This window comes from Heliangelus exortis, chromosome 1, assembly GCF_036169615.1.
Source record: "Heliangelus exortis chromosome 1, bHelExo1.hap1, whole genome shotgun sequence".
In the NCBI taxonomy this organism is placed as follows: domain Eukaryota; kingdom Metazoa; phylum Chordata; class Aves; order Apodiformes; family Trochilidae; genus Heliangelus; species Heliangelus exortis.
Window position 1 is genome coordinate 108737215 of NC_092422.1, and position 17958 is coordinate 108755172.

General features: G+C 37.5%; 1 long non-coding RNA gene across 1 annotated transcript in view; it reads left to right on the forward strand.

Moving 5' to 3' along the window:
• Window positions 1-773, forward strand: part of LOC139795240 (uncharacterized) — a 38961-nt gene extending 38188 nt beyond the window's left edge. The window contains exon 6 of the long non-coding RNA XR_011725435.1: window positions 617-773. This is a non-coding gene — a long non-coding RNA (uncharacterized lncRNA). The remainder of the gene's footprint in view (window positions 1-616) is intronic.
• Window positions 774-17958: the final 17185 nt, after the last annotated feature.

Consider the following 17958-nt stretch of genomic DNA (forward strand, 5'->3'; position numbering starts at 1 on the left):
CTTGGGAAGCAGGTGGAGACATACATCACCATCTACCGAGGACCCTTTTCTCTGGGCAGGGGGTACAAAACAATGTTGGGGACCTGCACGCCAGGTGCAGTTCTACTCTGAAAACTAACTTTGTAGCAGAAATTTCAAAGGATACTTTATTTCTGGTTGCTCCTCTAAAAGATATTAGGCGACACAAAAAAAGCTGCTCTCCCTGGGATGTTCAGCCAGACTCTTCTAATTACTGCTCCATTCTGGCTGTATGATTTTAACATAGTTTTTAGAGTAAGGTGGCTTTTACCTGCCTTCAGCGCAAATAGCATCTACCCTTTTTTTGCAGATCTAGTAAGCAATGCCAGTGTGCACCTAGTGCCTTTGTCTGAGCAGTGTATGCTTCCTAGAGCTAACAGCTAGAGTTAAAAATGCCTATTATGTCATTTGATGTTAATAGGAATGATATGGAGTGCATTCAGAGAAAGGTCTATTGTATAAAACAAAGGCTTTCTTATATCACTCTGGAGAACAATCCCATATGAGAACAGTACTGTGCTTTAAATCATTAAAGATAACTTCTTGGGAATGCAAGATAATGATAGCACATGGTATTCTCTTCCTGCCTCCTTCTCAGGTATTGATTAGTCTCACAATACAGGTGTGATAGACCAGAGTGCTTACCCTCTGCTCCCCTGAGCACTTTGAAGTTACTGCTACATTTGTCAAATGACAAAAAGAATCACCTTGGAGAGTCAACTGGGAGACATCAAAAACAGTGGGGAAATCTGCAGTCCCAGGTGAGCTGTTACTTTAAGATTATCCAGCTTTCGAGTAATCTTTGATTTATCTTTAAAAAGTTCTGCTGAATTCAATCTGTATGTGAGAAGTAAACACTAGAGGTTTTGTTTGTTTGTTTTTCTGGGCTCCCTTTCCTCACTGTTTGGAAAAACAAATAAAAAAGCAGTGTGATTAAAGCGATTGTGGGCCACATGGTACTTGTCCCATGACATCTGTGGGGTTACCACTGCCTAGTTAAAGATTTTTTGTTTGAAGCCTCTTTATAAAAAAATAAATAAACAAGTAAATAAAAAACCCAAAACAACAATTTCTAAATTGGTCTATTTTTAAAATGAAATATTCTCACACGCACACACAAATTAAAATAATCATGCTATGTTTAAGGCATGACTCTTTTCTCAAGTTTGCCTCAACTCAGGATTTTTCAGATAACCATTAGGGTTCTGGAATAAGCTGCTGTAAGCTCTTACCCAAATACAGTGTACAAGCTAGTAATACCTGAAATAATTGTACTTTTTGTTCTAAACACCAATTTTGCTAGGAATGAAACAGTGATCAGTTTGAAAAATGTCGATTTTCCCCCTCCTATACCTGGAATACATAAACCAGTGTTTTCCTTAAAGTACTAGAAAGTTTAGGAATTTTAGGTTGTTAGGAATAAGATATACTTGTAGTTGACAGGCAAATTGCTTGCTAAAACCTGTTAAGGAATTGCTTTTTTTAGTCCATAGAAACACTGGTCAGAAACAGTGCAAATGCTAGGAGGTCTTTCAGGATCTTGATCCTTAGTTCCTGAGGAAAATTCCTGCATCAATAATTGTTGCATTAGCTCAAGGGGCAGAAGGTAAATAAACACCTGCCATTCACAGGAATTTGCATCACGAAACTGTATGATATATTGTTTCTTCTGATGACAAAGTTCTTGTTCTCAGAAGCAAACTTCTCTTAGTGTGAATGAGAAGATCTGCTTGTTTCTGTCATATTTCAGGAACAGAAAATTACTGTTTGGTCAAGTTATCACTCTGTGATATGTAATAGTCTTTTCATCCTGATTTGCAATTCTATCTTGTGGAAAAGAAATCTGTCTTGAGGAAAAAAGAAATCACAAGACTTTCCTTAAATATATCTAATTGCTGCCTTAAAAACTGAAATTTTCCTTATCAGCTACATTTGCAGCAAAATTACTTAACATGTTCATTTTTAGACCACTTTGTTCCATCTTTCTGTCACATCATTATTCTATTATTTTCCAAGAATGGGCTTGGTAGCATTATTATTATTAATAATCAGAGGTTAGTAATCAAGACACAGTATCTCAGATACCGTAATTTTTAGCCTTTGTTGTGTATCAATAAAAGGACAGGAAATTAATTCATATTTTATTTGCCTTTATATCACCCTTCATAACAGCTTAATGTATATTCAGCTGATTCATGTGGTTCTCATAAAATCAGTTCTCATCTGCCTGTCATGGTGTTTGCTCACAGGCTGTGCAGCATCACAGCCTATTTACTCTTCTGCTCCATCCCCAGCAGCTGGAGCCTGCTATGACATTTGGGTTCCTGCTCTGGGACACATGGCAATCTGTTGGGGTTTCCCTCTGAAAGGGGGATTTCTTTCACCTTAGAGTTTCCAGAGTGGTAAGCACCCTGTTTTCAAGAGTCTTGTTCCATTGCTGGGGCTCCTTTGTGCTTTATCTCTTCAGACACATGGTAATTGAACAAAACAGATTTGGCATAGGATTTCTAAAATATTTGCTTGCTTTCCAGCTCACTGATGAAGAGAGAATTAAGCAGTGCACCTTCCTGCCATGGCTCCCTCACTGCTTACAGCTGTTCTGCCAGCTTATGCTTTGATGCCTTCTCACCCATTTCATTCCCAACTCCATTTACTCCATTATATGTGTCTTCAGAAAACCAGGCTTTTCTTCCATGTCACAGTCTCTCCTCTCCATCTCGCTGTTAACTACATCTTTGCCTGATCCTGATTTTTCAAATTCTCTCTTTTTTCCTGTCCAGAGTTTTGCAGCCAAAGTTCTTAGGATCTCAGTAGTCACATCTGCTTATCTGTAGTTTTATTAGATTTTTCATTCAAAGTGCTACATTTAGGGAAATCAGGTTTGTTTGGGGTTTCACCTCTGCTTTCTGGGTGATATCTCTTCAGTTTATTAAGGATTTCTGACCATGGTTTTTGTAAGAATCAGATGAGTGGAGACCTCTCAGATGTTGCAAAAGCTACCAGCCAGAAATGTGATCACACAAAGATGGTCAGTAGTTGTTTGGATTTTTTAAAATCTGTTTTTAATTGCAAAATCGAGCTCACTTCAACAAGTGAGCACATCACTCCCCACTTCTGATGTTCTTTGCAAGGCTGGTAATAATCTTCTCTCTTTTCCCCTTCAGCTTATTTAAGTTTTTTTTATCTGTTTTCCTTTCTCCTCTAGAGATTTACAAATTTCTTAATAACAAACATCAAATTTACTTTTTGTATTTCTTTCTTTTCTAAAACAAATTAGATCTCCCTTCAGGTTTGGTAAACTGATCAGAAAGTAGCCCTAATTGAAGTTACAAGTTCTTTGTGATCCAATATTTGTCATTTAGTTTGCCAGCCACACAGTTCTTCTGTTCTTAGTATTATTTTCTTAAAATTTCTCCAGGGAATGTTGCTTTTCAGCAAGTAAACCAATTGGATTGCTCTGGTCTTCATATAGTTCTCATGTTTTCTACGGTTTCTCTTTTCCAGCATTGGTTATGTTTGTTTATTTTCTGTATATCTTCTTTATCTTGGCATTTAGTTGCCTGAAAGTATAATCTGACTGCTCTGTTTAGACAAGTGCTTGCAGTTCTTACTTAGCCTTGCTTCATTTATGCTAAGTTGCTAGTTCTCCAAAAAGGAACACAAGACAAGGATTTAATAAAGTTAGGAGTGTAGAATGTATAGAACAGATGAATTCACTTATGGTTCATAAGTGGAACAAATAAAGATTTCATGAGTCACCATGCAACAGCTGTCATAGAAATGCTGAAATTTTACTTTGGAATTTAATTTTATACACTTCAGTTCCTGCCTTACTGCCTAGTTATTTCTTATAATGTCTCTCATTTATCTAAACTATGTGCTTTTCATCTATGAGCAATCTCTAACCAGCTCCTAGAGCTGCCACTCCAGAGTGCAGGAAGAGCGCAGGCCTTGGAGTCATCTCTGCCAAACTTAAAAGCTTCCAGCTGTGTAGCCTTTCCTTTTGTTCCCCAAACCATTTTTTATCCCATATTGTATTGTATCTTCTGTTTCTTAGATTGAAGTCCCTTGCCAAATACTTTTCCAAAATCTAAATATAAATACATCCTCTGAATTTGCCTCTCTCTTGATGGTAATAGATTCATATGACTCTTGTAGGTATTATAGAGGTTCTCTCCACTGTCTAAATGAATATGGAGTAATACTCCAGTTTTTCATGGATCTTACACTTGAAAATATACAGATTTTACTGTGGCAGCTTCATACTACCTGTTATGCCACAGTCTTCTCAAGTAAAGCATCAAAGCTAACACTAGAGTCATTTTTCCAAAATCTTCACTCAAACTGCAGCATCTTCTGAGGAATTTCAGGTGAAAAGGGGTTTAGGTGTTTCTGCTTGCTTCTTAAACTGTAGTGGTCACCTACCAAAAAATAATAAAATAATTCCTAATACATAGAGATAGCACGATGCAGAAAAGGGATGCATAATATGCATAATATATGGCTTTTGAAATACAATACAAAACTTTAGTCTTAAAAAAAAGAAAAAAAAGAAAAAAGAAAATTAAAAATAAGAAAAAAAAATAATTAAAAAAGAATTATCATTGTTATATACTAGTTTTAAATTATATTAACACATTTTCCAGAAAATGCAAATGATTTCATATTTTGGAAAATCTTTATTTGATTTCATGCATAAACATACTTTGGCTACTTGCACAAAACATATGAAAAGTTCATGTAGATAAATTCACCTGAAAGTAGCTGAAAGCTGTTGCTTGCCCTATACCTGTTCTTCTTCAGCATTTTCTGACTTCTGGGAACAGAGTAAGTGGTGTCCGGGACCCTTGGGCTGAACCAGATCAGTACTTATCTGTAGTATTTTATCACACTGATAAAACTGACATGTCCATTTATTCTAGCAAGAAGTTCCAAATATAGTTTTATGTTGAGTGACCACTCTTACTAAATCATCATTCCTTGAGCAAAAAATATTGTGTTGATTATTTCTGCATGTAACATGTTTTATATGCATTGAGAATATATATAATAAATAGCTCTTAAAGAATCAGGAGGTGAGTGGTAAGGTTGAATTACTGTTGTCTATGATCATTTTAGGCAAACTGCTAATATTAAAACATATTAACATTCCCAGTTTAACTAATGAAATTTTTTAAATTAAATATGTATTCTCCTCATCTTGCAATCTTCTGGAGAGTTCAGCTAGCACCCAATCTCAAGATATTTGAGAAGCAAAAAACAAGAAGTCTTTTCATATTCTCATATCTTGAGTTTCCTAAAACCAGCAAACACAGAGCTCAGGTGTTAGGCAATGTCCATTAATGCTCTTTTGAATTGTCTGCAAATGGTAGAAATTACACATGTGCAGTCTGTATGGTTGCCCTGCATGAGGGTGGCAGGAGCTGGTGTGGTGTCACTTGAACATGCCCAGGGTGCCTCATCTCAGAGAGAGCAGGTGTCCACAGCTGAAGTGACCTTTTCTCTCTACAGTCTCGCACGGTTAGTTAGAAGTCATTTTCAAGTAGGGTTTGCAGCTTATTTCTGTGCTTGTTTCTTTGTGCAGCTACATCAGGGGGCATACTGAATCTGAGCATTGACTTAAAATGTCAGTGGCTAACCTTTTGAAGAGTCATTCAGTGAGCCTTTACCATTTAATGGCAAGCATATATAATTAAGTGACTAAATTTCATGAACCTTTTACCTAGAGGGTTTTTTCGTTAGGACCACAAACAGCAGAACCCCAGGAGCAAATGCATCACACTGTTTGGCTTCATTCTTTCTGACAAACACCTACGAAATAGCTCTAGAATAAGAATGAAAATACGCCATGAACACAGTCAGTTTTTGCCTTTACATCATGCAAACTAGAAACTTGTCCCCTGCAAAAGTTACACTTCATGTTGTGGAGACAGTCTACCTGATTGAAAACCCATTTAGTGTTAGTGGAAGAAGGTCAAACTTTACACTTAGTACATGACTTGCTCTGCAACTCAAACACAGGCAATTCTTAAATGGGCTAAACAAAGCAAGAGAAATGCAGGCTTCAGAATAGCTGCCTACTTCCTTGCTTAAAGGAGCAAGTGATTGGGCACAAAGGAGTGCACCAAATAGAATCTTCCTTGAGGGATCAGTTTTGTCCTTTCTGTGCCTAGATGAGTGTAGGAAAAGGCAGCATACAAAAAAAACAGGCTCTAAAAGGTGCTGTATTTCAGGACAGAGACTTCCATCCCCAAAGAAAACTAGATTTCTTTTCTATCAATGGGGAGCATCCCTCCTTAAATTAGGTCTCTGTGTGTAGAGTGTTTATTTTAGCTTTTTAACAGAGCTATTTCAAATGGGTTTTTTTTTTTCAGAAACATTAAAGACCATGCAAATGCTATCAAAAGTGATTTGCCAGACCTACTTTGAAATAAAATGTTCATCCTTCTCCTGCGAGCCCTGTTAGCTCTGCATGATGGCTGACACATACGTCTAGTGGGGTTGTGTGTATAGAGGAGAATCACAAGACAAATGTCAAAAAGGGGTTTCTTATATGGCAGATGCTGATGTGAGGGACCACCATGTACTGTATCTTGCTTGCTTTAGACACACTACAGAGTAAGTCCCTTGAGGGATGGATTGTTCTCAGGCTTTGACCTTAAAGGGCTACTTGCCAGAAACCACACCTGACTTTGAAATGCTGTTGTAGTGTGCATAGTAAATGATTTTGTGACTTCCTTTCTGACAACATATGAAACTTTGTTTCAGGTTTTGAGGCACTTTTTAATGAGAATCAAAGCTTTTTCCCAGGGGACCTGCATTTGTGTGCCCAGGCCACAGTGCCACTGAAACACAAGTTTTCCTTTTGCCATTTGACAGCCAGAGGCACATAGAAGAGGGGACATGGTAAAAAACCTATTCTGTTAAATACCACACAGGGAAGACTCAAAAAAAAAAATAAAACAAAGAGGCAGTTACAGAAACTTGTGTACACCTTAAGTGGCATTTGATTGTAAAGGAAGAATTATCACATTTAATGTTAATCTGGGTTTGGTTAGGTTTTAAAGCACAAATGATAGTACTGCTCAGCATTACAATGGGTACTAACCCGTCAAGTCTGCCAGCAGTAAGTACAGACTCCTACAGTGGTTACACACCTTTTTTCATGTACTTCTCCATTTCTTTAACTCACATTTACTACACACCAAAACATATGTATGGTTAGCTCTTGCTGGTGATTTTATCATGGCTGTGATTTAAGGGCCCTTTAAATTTTTTCCCTCAAGCATACAGAAGTTGCTCTGTCTATTAAAAAAGTTGCTCTTAAGAGGCCTTCATCCTGCATGGTTTTTTTAGAATTGTAAATATTCTGATTAAATGTTACTGTGTCTCATTTCTAACTGAAAGTTTCCTGGTAATTATAGATACTGATTACAGGTTTTAATATCTTCAATTTGAAACCATTGTAGCAATTCAGAGCAAGGTGATGATATTTTTAGTGCCTTTGAGGTGAGCTGTGTGAAATACCATGTTCAGGAGCGTTTCGCATGGTCTGGAAAACAGTATTGGTGTGCTGAACCCCAAATATTCCCTCTCATCTTTTAGGTCATGAATGATGACAAAGCTCATCTTCTATGTTGGCAATTTTATTACAGTGATTGGATCAATTAAGAATTAATGGTTCTTGGATTTGGCAATAGCCTCTGACACCATGAGATTGCAGGTCAGGCTTTTGACAAGAGGACTAATTACCTTGCTCCTATCAAGTTTGTTTATGGTTTTTTCATTAGAATAATTCCCGAGCTCTTTTTCAGCTCCCAGTACGTTACTACAATATTTTACTCAGAACAAGGAGAGATTTTTCTTGAATTAGATTTTCTTACATTGCTTCAAGCACCAGAAAGACAGAACTGCTTTTACTTCAGATATCTGAAAATTCAATCCCCCTGTATATCTTTAAAGATTAAAGGGGGGGGGGAAAGTCATCTAAATAAATAGTTTTATCTTGGATAGAGACCAGGCCTCTAGCACTACACCTTTCATTCCCAAAAGAAAGGGATCAGAATGTTAATGTATATACAATTGGGAAAATAATAGCTGCTATAATTCAACTTGCCCAAAATTTCTGTGTTGTGATAGAAAAAAATAGAATGTCAGAGAGCAGTAAATAAAGTTGTATGTTAATACAGGTCTAAATTATAAGGCTCAGCATGAGTAATGTTTGTAGATAAACAAGCTGGGATAAAAACTTATCACTGCTGTCAGTCCTCATACTTCAGGCTGTACATTGATCACTCAAAAAATATTCACAGCACATTCTTCCTCCTTTCACTACAAATCTGTTGAGTATGAGAGTTCTGATTGTTTGCATCCTGGTTTATTTGTTTGCCTCTGTTGTTGACTCCTGCTGATGATCACATGAAATATTAGTTTAACGTGATAAAATAATTCCTGTTCACATTTGCAGGAAGCAGTGGTGAGCAACTCTATGACCATATGTGAATGATTACCATTTTATTTGTTTTCTGATTTCCTGAAAACGAGGTGTGTCACATCTCAGTCTTCAAAAGATTAACTTGTCATTAAACTAAGTGATGAAGATAAAGTGTGTATCAGTCAATAAACTGTTAATTGAAAACTTTTTTTTTATATGACAATCAGAGAAAGGTAAAAGCATCCAGTTTTACCTACATTTTTTTCTACAAAAACTGTGAACAATTGCACAAGAAAATGGTGCTTTAAAGATAGAGGTCACTTTCTTTAAAATTTGGCCCTAAAATCAGAATTGTGAACAGGAATGTTTTACCATGGAGGTGTGTTCTCCAGGAAGGCTGTTTAACCATGTGTCTTGGGTTCCAGTAACTTACTCTATGGTAGCAGTCGGTTTCTGTGGTAGTTTCATGATATCTTTCTAGACAGATGAATCTTTGTGCTGCTAAACAAGCATGAGGCAGCTCTCTCTCCCTGTGGTCCTCCTCAGCTACAGGCAGTGGTACAGTACACAGTCCAGAAAGGTCCATGCAACACCTGCTCCATGTACTCCAGGCAGAGATGTAAGTCACATCTGGAGCAAACCATAATGAACTCAACAGCTTTTAAAAAAGAAACACATTCTGCAGCATGACACAGGAGACATCCCAGGGAACGACTTCAGACTGTGAAGGCATTCCACATACATGCTGCTAAGCTAAAAATGCCTGCAGCTTAGCTGTTCCCTTTATAATTTTGCAGACACCCCTTCCCAATCTAGAGGAAAGCATCTGTTTGGTGAACCATGGATGCTGTTGCAACCGATGCAAAGGACAGGACAGTGATACAGAAATACAGGTATCTGTGTGAGGAATTCTTTTTTAAAGCACCAAAGCTGTTGTATGAGAACAAATCTAACAAAGAATTGACACAGAAAAGATCCTCAACTTCCTTCTGTTTTAAAAAAAAAAAAAAAGTAAAGAAAAAAAATTTAAAACTGGTTTCTTACTTGAATGATATTGTACTATCACTGAGGATTGAAAGCCACTGTGTATCAAATATGAATTTAAGAAGTTATTTGTAAGCCCTGATAAAAGACTATGCTGTGACAGAAAATGTACCATGGAAGAAGAGCTCTAGAATGGATGGGTTTTCAATGTCTTAAAACCAGTAATACTCTTAACACGCTGACTGAGCCCTCCAAATCTGGCTTGGGATATCATTTGCCTTAATTACTTGTGGATCATCTGTCTTAAAGTGCTGACTTGTTCTTGACAACATAATGTTGGTAATGCAGTGAAAGTCAACCTACAGACCCGCTAGATATGTTAAATTAATACTCCCCTACAACTAGTTGCACAAATATAAACAACCTAGAATATCAAACCTTCTAAACAGTAGGTTTGTCCTTCCCTTTCTCTCTCCCTCTTCCCCTCTGAAAGTAAAAAAATTGGAGAGGAGAGGAGAGGAGAGGAGAGGAGAGGAGAGGAGAGGAGAGGAGAGGAGAGGAGAGGAGAGGAGAGGAGAGGAGAGGAGAGGAGAGGAGAGGAGAGGAGAGGAGAGGAGAGGAGAGGAGAGGAGAGGAGAGGAGAGGAGAGGAGAGGAGAGGAGAGGAGAGGAGAGGAGAGGAGAGGAGAGGAGAGGAGAGGAGAGGAGAGGAGAGGAGAGGAGAGGAGAGGAGAGGAGAGGATGCACTGATACCTTACATAGAAGAAGACATCTATGGTCTGTTAACTTTCAGAAATGGAAATTTGATAGCCATAGGCTAATGTACAAAACTATAAGGGAACAGATAAAAAGTAATTTCCTGAAAACATTGTGAATTGAAAGCCACAGAATCAAGAGGGTAAAGCATAAGATCAACCACACAAATCTTAGTAGATTTTAGTAGGTTATTTTCATTAATTTGTTGTCATGTTTCACTGCAACACAAAATGGGCCTTCTTGAGTACAAAGAGTATTAAAATAATTCCTAATGTTATTTTTAATTGAACAAAAGAAATCTTCAACAATTTATGGCCACTTTGGTGGAGAAACTGAGGGACTTCCAAATTAAAGAGGCAGTTTCTACAATAACAGTATGGATAGATAGCAAGGCTTACTTTAAGAATTATCAGTCAATTTAAGAACAGAATACTCCAAAGCTGACTGAAAGCAAAATTATTTCCTTCCACTAAACTAAGCATCATAAAGTTTTGAGTGCTTATAGCATATATCCATTTTGGAGTGATATTACAGGAAGCTGTTTAGGTTGCAGTCCTTTTGGTCAAGATGAACCATAGGTGTGTTGCTTTAACTTACATTTTTTTCTCTCTTTTTCCTGCAAATAAATGTCTATATGAAAAGAGAGTCATTATTAAGAGGCAGAACATGTGATAGAACTGGAATATAAATCATTATACCTGGCCTGAGACTATAGGTCTTACCAACTCATGTTACAAATGAAATTGCCTGCAAGCTGTTTCCTCTCTGTAATAGAAGGTCAGTGCAAGCAATGTGCAAACTAAAGTTGAGTCCACACACAGTACTTAATGCTGCCAAGCCAATTACCTCATCTGAGGGCACTTTTTTTGTTACATTGAAATTTCTATTTTATTGACCAGGAACCCACCATGATAATTCTACCTACTCTGTCATTTGATCCTAATCTGCCTTTAATTACTGCTTAGATACTATTCTGGTCATCTTATAAATGATGAATAGCTATTATCTCCATACAAATGAAATATTAACTTTTAAAAATTACTGCATAATTCTCTCCAGGTATGCCACCCTCTGCAATCCTTATCTTTTCTGATTCTTTGTGGGTTTCTTTTAGCCCATATGCCATTGTCTCAATCTGTTTATAAAACATACACATGTATGATTCAGTTGTTTGTTTGGAAAAGATTTAATTGTCTCATCTTCCCTTAGTAGCTTTTGTTCATCTTAACCCTACTTTCTTTGTTTAGCACAATCTTTCTCTCATTTTTGTTTCAAGCCATGTAAACTCTGGCATTTTCACAGATTAAAATATAGTAATTTTCGTTACTACTAGGCTCAGGTTCTTTGTTTGTAAAAACTGGCCTGGGTCTTCTTAAGATGCTGGGTATCTGCCAATTTTACCTGCACTGAAGATCAACCATTTAATCTGCCAGATGGTATAGTGCAGGATAGGTTTGATGGATAGTTTGCAGAACACTTATTATTCCTCTTTCTGGGGTAGTTGAAATCTCTGATAATCATGGATTATACTATGCTCTGCCTCATTTTTATGTGTTCATATAAGTAGTTCATTATTTTTAGCACTTCTCATCATGCCTGGATGGTGACAATAATAGCTTCAGTATTGCTTGTTATTTGTGGGAATATGATGCTTAGAACCAGAGTAAGTTACATCTGTCTTGATCTTTTCTTTCCTTAGAAAGCATCATGTTGCTTTCTTTCCTCATCTCTTTAATCATCTGTCTTGTCATTAGCTGTGTCAACACACTTCAGGGAAATGGCATAGATGAGGCTTATCTAAGCAGACTTGACAATTTACTGTGGCCAAAGAGATGAACAAGAGCACTTAATGCTCTTGCTGTTCCTTTTGCTGTCCCCTTCTTGATCCATTAACAGCACCCTGCGCGTCAGGTACAATTTGTTTTCTTATGTCTTTATTAAATCTGGGGGGCTGGGTTTTTTGGTTGTTTGCTTTGGGGTTTTCCCCCCCCTATAAGCTAGGAGCTTGCCAGTCTCCTTTTGTGAACTAAGAATTATTGACTTTCCGTGCCTTCTCTGAGGGGCATTTAGACCTCTGATTAACTTTTGTGGCTAGTCTGACTTGATCATGGGTAATAATCAGCTTGCTTTTACCACAAAGAATGGTATAGCACTGTACACAGGCACAAAAACATTTTTCCAGGGCATCTATAATGATAAGTGAGAGTACACGTGGATGGAAAATAATCAATGCCAATGACTTTGTGAAAAAGCCTCTACTATTCTCAGACAGTAACTCCTATCACCTCTATAATGAAGGCCTGCTACTAGATCTGTTTCAAATCCCTGTTCTTCTGAAATTTATAACAGTTCTCAAAGTATTCTCCAAGATAAAGATTAGTATAAAAAACATAATATCCAGTAGCAAGTATGAAATTACCCACTCACTTTTCAGTAGGCAATAAAGCAGGGCAGCTGAAGTGGTTACATGCTATATATGAGTGACAGGAAATTGTAGGTTAGTACAAATCTGGTCAAAGTGGAGATTCAGTTTCTGCCTCCATAAAACAGTTTGTATCCAGCTGAGTGCTTTCCCTGCAAAACCAGTCTTGTTTCTTCTTCTTCCTTTTGGACTTTGCACATAGAAAGGCAAAATGAGGGAAAAGGCTTACCTGACATTGCTTTGGGTTGCTGGGTGGGAGGTTTGGGCTGTTTCATTCAGCTTTTGACAGCAGCTGTTAACAAGGTTCTTCCAGGAGCATCAGCTCAACCACTTCTCTTAAGGGTCTGCATTGCTGTTTATGATGTTATGAGGTCAGGACAAAAATATATTTAAGATAATTACATCAGTCAAAGAGCTTGCAAAAAAACGTAATCTTTTGCACCAACTCTAGTAAAATGCTTTCTGGGTGCACACATAATTCTTTGTTCTATATTGTGGAGAGCAACTGAGTGCCCACCAGCCACTTGCTCACACAACCACCCACCTCCATCCCCCAGAAGCTGGGGGAGAGAATGGGAAGAGTAAAAGTGAGAAAAAAAAATGTGGTTCACGATTAAGACAGTTTCATAACCTGTTTCATAATAATAATGAGCTCGTGCTGAAAATGGATTGAAGTGGAAAAGAACTAGCAAGGAAATATGTATAGCTCAGCTCTGCCATTTTAAAACCATTGACATCAGTGGACTTATTTCTGATGAAAATAAAAGCAGAGGTAAAGTAGGATGCAATTACCCTTAATGAACCAACAGGATCTGCCTCTTGTTAGCTACGCCCATGTTTTTATCAAAAGTTTGGTAGATTAACACATAGGAAACTTGACTTTATTATAAATGACATTTTAAAAACTTATTCAAGATGAGGCTGAAGACTTACTTCAGCATGAGCAGAGTTAAGAAAAGGGAAAAACATTCTACTCTGAGCTTTAATTTGCATTCATAAGATTTTTTATTGCTTTTGAGTGTTTATATAACAGGACTATAAACTTTATTTGCTTGTATGTCACACAAAATAGCAACTAAGCAATCTGAATGCCATCTGCCTGTTACAGATTACTTACTTGAAGGAAAAGTCACCCTAAAGAGCCTTTTGTTCTGCTTGCAGAACAAACTAAGAGTAATATGACTCTTCTATGTAAGCTCTTAAAGATATTATATTTTTAAAATAACAAGTATGTGCATCCTTACTAGAGGCAGACATGCTTAAGAGTTTTATAAAAGTACCATTTTCAAATAATTCAGCTGATGTCTTGGCCAAGTCTGTAAGTATTTGAGAGAAACAGAAGTGTTATGCTGTACAAAAAAGTATTTATTTTATGGAGAAGAAAAAGTGAGTAGCTTATTTCTTCAAAACCAGACAGGTAAGAAAAGTAACCACAATATTCGGAAAGCTGCAGCTAATGATACAAAACATAATGCAACCCATAACATAAACTGTTCTTCATTAAGGAGTGGGTTAGAAACTGAGTATAATGATCCCCTCAGATTTCAGAGATGAGATTTTCTAGAGAATTATGTCTGATGTCTTGTATTGGGGTTGTTTGGGTTGGGTTTTTTTGTCAAATCGCCAAAAAGGTCAAGATTTGAGGTTAAAAGTCCATTTGAACAGCTCTGTGATTCTGTAACTTACTTTAAAGACATGGTGGCAGTGTTCCAAGGCCAGGTTGGATGGGGATTTGAGCAACCTGGTCTAGTGGAAGGTGTCCATGCCCATGCAGGGGGGGTAGAAGCAGATGATCTTTAAGGTCCTTTCCAATCCAAACCATTCTATGATTCTATGATTTAAAAAAACATTTCAGACTGGAGGTTTGTTTTCATTTGACAGGTACACTGGTAAATTGGGATGATATTTCATTTACAAAATATAAGTATTATCTGAGAATTACGTGACCAGGAATATCCTCCTGAGACAGTTTCCTACTTCGTCATCCCAGAGCTATCCCAGATCCATCTTTTAGTGCTGCAGATGATCAGCATCCTCTCCTTTTACCAAAAGTAACACAAACACTTCTCTTTGCTAGCAACATTTTCCTTGTTTGGAATGTGACCTTATTTGAGTCTTATGTATGGAATTCTAACTTCTACATCCATTTAAATTTGTATTTTATTTTTAAAAGACTTAAAGCATAATGACAGTCAATTTTGAGAAACTTACAATAATTTTACCTGCATCATTTTCCTGCAGAGAAATGCCTCTTCATGTAAAATGTATCTATAGAATTCTTGTTTATTCTTATTCTTCTTCATTTCCTGGTATTTTATTTGTTAAATACAGGGTTAATACAATAAACCTGACTATCTAGGTGAAAAAACAGCCTCAATTCTTTCCAGAACGAAGACTTCAGGAGCAGCAAATAAACACTTATTCCCTAAACTGCCAAAAAATATAAAGAATTATTCTAAGACTCTGCTGTTCAGCAAGTATATTAAAGTCAAGGACTTGTCCAAGGTTTCAGATCTGTTAATCACCCTTAGCTTCAGTTTGTTCTAATGAACATTTCATGCAGTTAGAGCAATGTAATTACTACTTTATGCAGCTGTGAGAAAGTACATGTACCACTGTAGATGCTTAACTCCAACGTGCCAAATGCAACATGTAGCCTTGTAAGGCTTGGAGCAACATCTGCTCTCATAAATTTGCTATCATAACACTCCCTAGGCTGGAGCTGTTGGATGTCTGACCCTCGTCCTTTCAAGAGGGTTAAATGCAATTCAGCATTTAAATGCAAAACAGCATTCAGCCAGCTGTCTTGGCATTGTTGGATGAATGAGTTTAAAGACATGTAGAGTGCTGCCCAGCAGGGGCAATATAAATGGAAAACAGCCTTCAGTAACACTAACACAGTATTACAATAATCAGAACAAGGTAGTATCTAAACAAATATTTTTTTCTCAGTCATTTAGCTTTATGTGTTATATTGGATGTTGCTGCATGCAGTCTCAATTTCTGCACTTTATGTTTCAAAACGGAAAATTATTGCTCTGAATTTTCTCATGTGCTTCTCTTAAAACTCAGTGAAAGGAAGCCCACTGAATAAAGCTTTATTTTTAGCAGATTTCTCAATATAATTTATTTTTTGTGGAGAGGGCAACAGTCAGAATATTAGCTCATCGGTACTAAAATGATAGCAATTTTAGTACAAAATATCCAGTATTTTAAAATATACAAAATACATAACTCGGGTCTTTCTTAAAAGATTTAGTCTGTTTCCCATCTTCCTTATTTCTTTACAAACATACCTGTTCACACATTACTTATCTGATTTTATATGTTTAAGCTAATCAAGGTACAAGGTTTTGCTCCAACAAGCACTTTTTTATTTGCTCTTCAGTAAAATTTAAAATTCTAATTCACTTGTCTTCCTACTATAAAAGTACCTGTCTACTGTTGAATGGAAGAATATGTTGAAGGTTGCCTTCTCTTCATCCTTGTCTGGTATTATGGAACTCCAGCTGGCAAAATAGTTGATTGAATCAGTATTTTCCTGGTTTAACTGCACGTGTCACTCTCTACCCTGCACACCCAGGCTGTCAAGAAGACCATACTTTTCCAAGCAAGCCATACTCTTGTTCAAAAAGCAAAAGCAGATGTTGAGTACTTCAGCTGCTTTTACTCCAGTTCTTCCCACCTCTTCCAGCTCTTTTTGAGGGCATGCAACTCCTCTTACTGTGAAACATCAGTACTGTCATATTTTGGAAGGGCTCAGACCTACCTGATCCCATTTGGAAGCCCTTTCTGTCAGCCCTTTTGCTTTCACTTTGCTCTTGAAACTCGAAAGAAACTTATTCTGTGCCCTGGATGAAGAGGCTGGGTATCCATCCCGTACTCCTTGTGTTCATGACCAAGTGGACATTAGGACCATGTTGCAGGGTTGGAGAACAACTGGAACTCTCCACTTCAGCCCCTTGTGACTGGGGCCTTTGGCCCAGGGGAGGTTTCATCTGCTTCCACAGACTTTGACTCAAACATAAAGATGGAGTGGTCTCACTGATTTCAGGTTTTAGTTTGGCTCTTACTGTGGCAGCTTCAACACGTTAACTGATAAGAAAGTGATAGAAAGGCTATCTCTGACTTTCTTCAAATTTATTCTATTCTCCACTTATTCAGTGTACTGAAGAAGCCTGCACCATTAGGTGGGAGATGATTTTTTCACCTGATCTTGCCTCTGTGTGTGGAGTGGGGCATGGGAATTGCCAGCCTCTCGTTTACAGTAAGATTTTCTAGGGCAAATATCTGCACAGTCCTACTGTGCTCATCTTGCAGGCAGGCAGGTTTGAATCCTGTTTCAATCTGTCCTTCACAGCCACATGCAGGAATATAAACAAAGTCTGAGCACTGTACAAAATACCCCAAACACAATAAACATCTGTTTAGCCTTAACCTGTCTAGGACACACGCTCTGCAGTTTTACTCTAAGCAGAAATTCTCAGGTACACACAGATCAGCTGGAAGTGTGTTCTTGTAAGGCTGTGTGTGGGTGAGAGTTACAGTTTTGAGGACTTGTCTTCTCTGTGTTGTTTGTTCATGTTGGAGCAATGCAATCCAGCTGCATGGGCAGTGACTTTAATAAGGAAGGGAACTGTGAGATGTTTCTCCTTTGCAAGTTGAATTCCCATTTTATAACATTATATAACTCTAATCCTGGTTTCAGCACTTCAGCGGGATAAAAGTGGCAGGTATTTGGCTGTTCTCCTGTCACATCACCATAGTATAATGGTGGATTTAGCAGGGTGAAATGAGGATTTTCATCTCTTACTACCTCTTATGTCTCCCTCTGAAGCCAGTAATAGCCATGCTCCCTGTGGGTGGCCAGGACTGGTTTTGGAGAGTAAAAGGCTGTTCCCTCCACTGGACAGTGAATGGAATTAAGAGTGAAGCTGAAATTAGTTCATCCTCGGAAGAGGGAGGAAAACTTTGGTTTAGTGCTAAACTTGGTGGTCAGGAAATTGCATAAAATGAGTAAGTAAGGTTTTGGCAGATGTTGTGTGTCTAGCAGGTTTGGTGGAAGAATGAGGGTTTGGAAATAGATCCTTGAAACACCAGGCTCAGAATTTGAACCAGATACGTTGTGTCAGCAGTGCTACCCAAACCCTCTTTGCAAGTCTCCCACTTATTACTACCTTCTTAATCTGGTTCATCATGTACTATATGTTTCACAAAAAGAGTAAAATACAAAAATGATTCACTTGCAGATTTGGCTTCTGAGGCTCTGTAGCAAAAATAGAAATAAAAAAAAATTTAAAAAGAAACTAAAAAAAAAAAGAAAAATAATGTTTTGTCAGATTCTG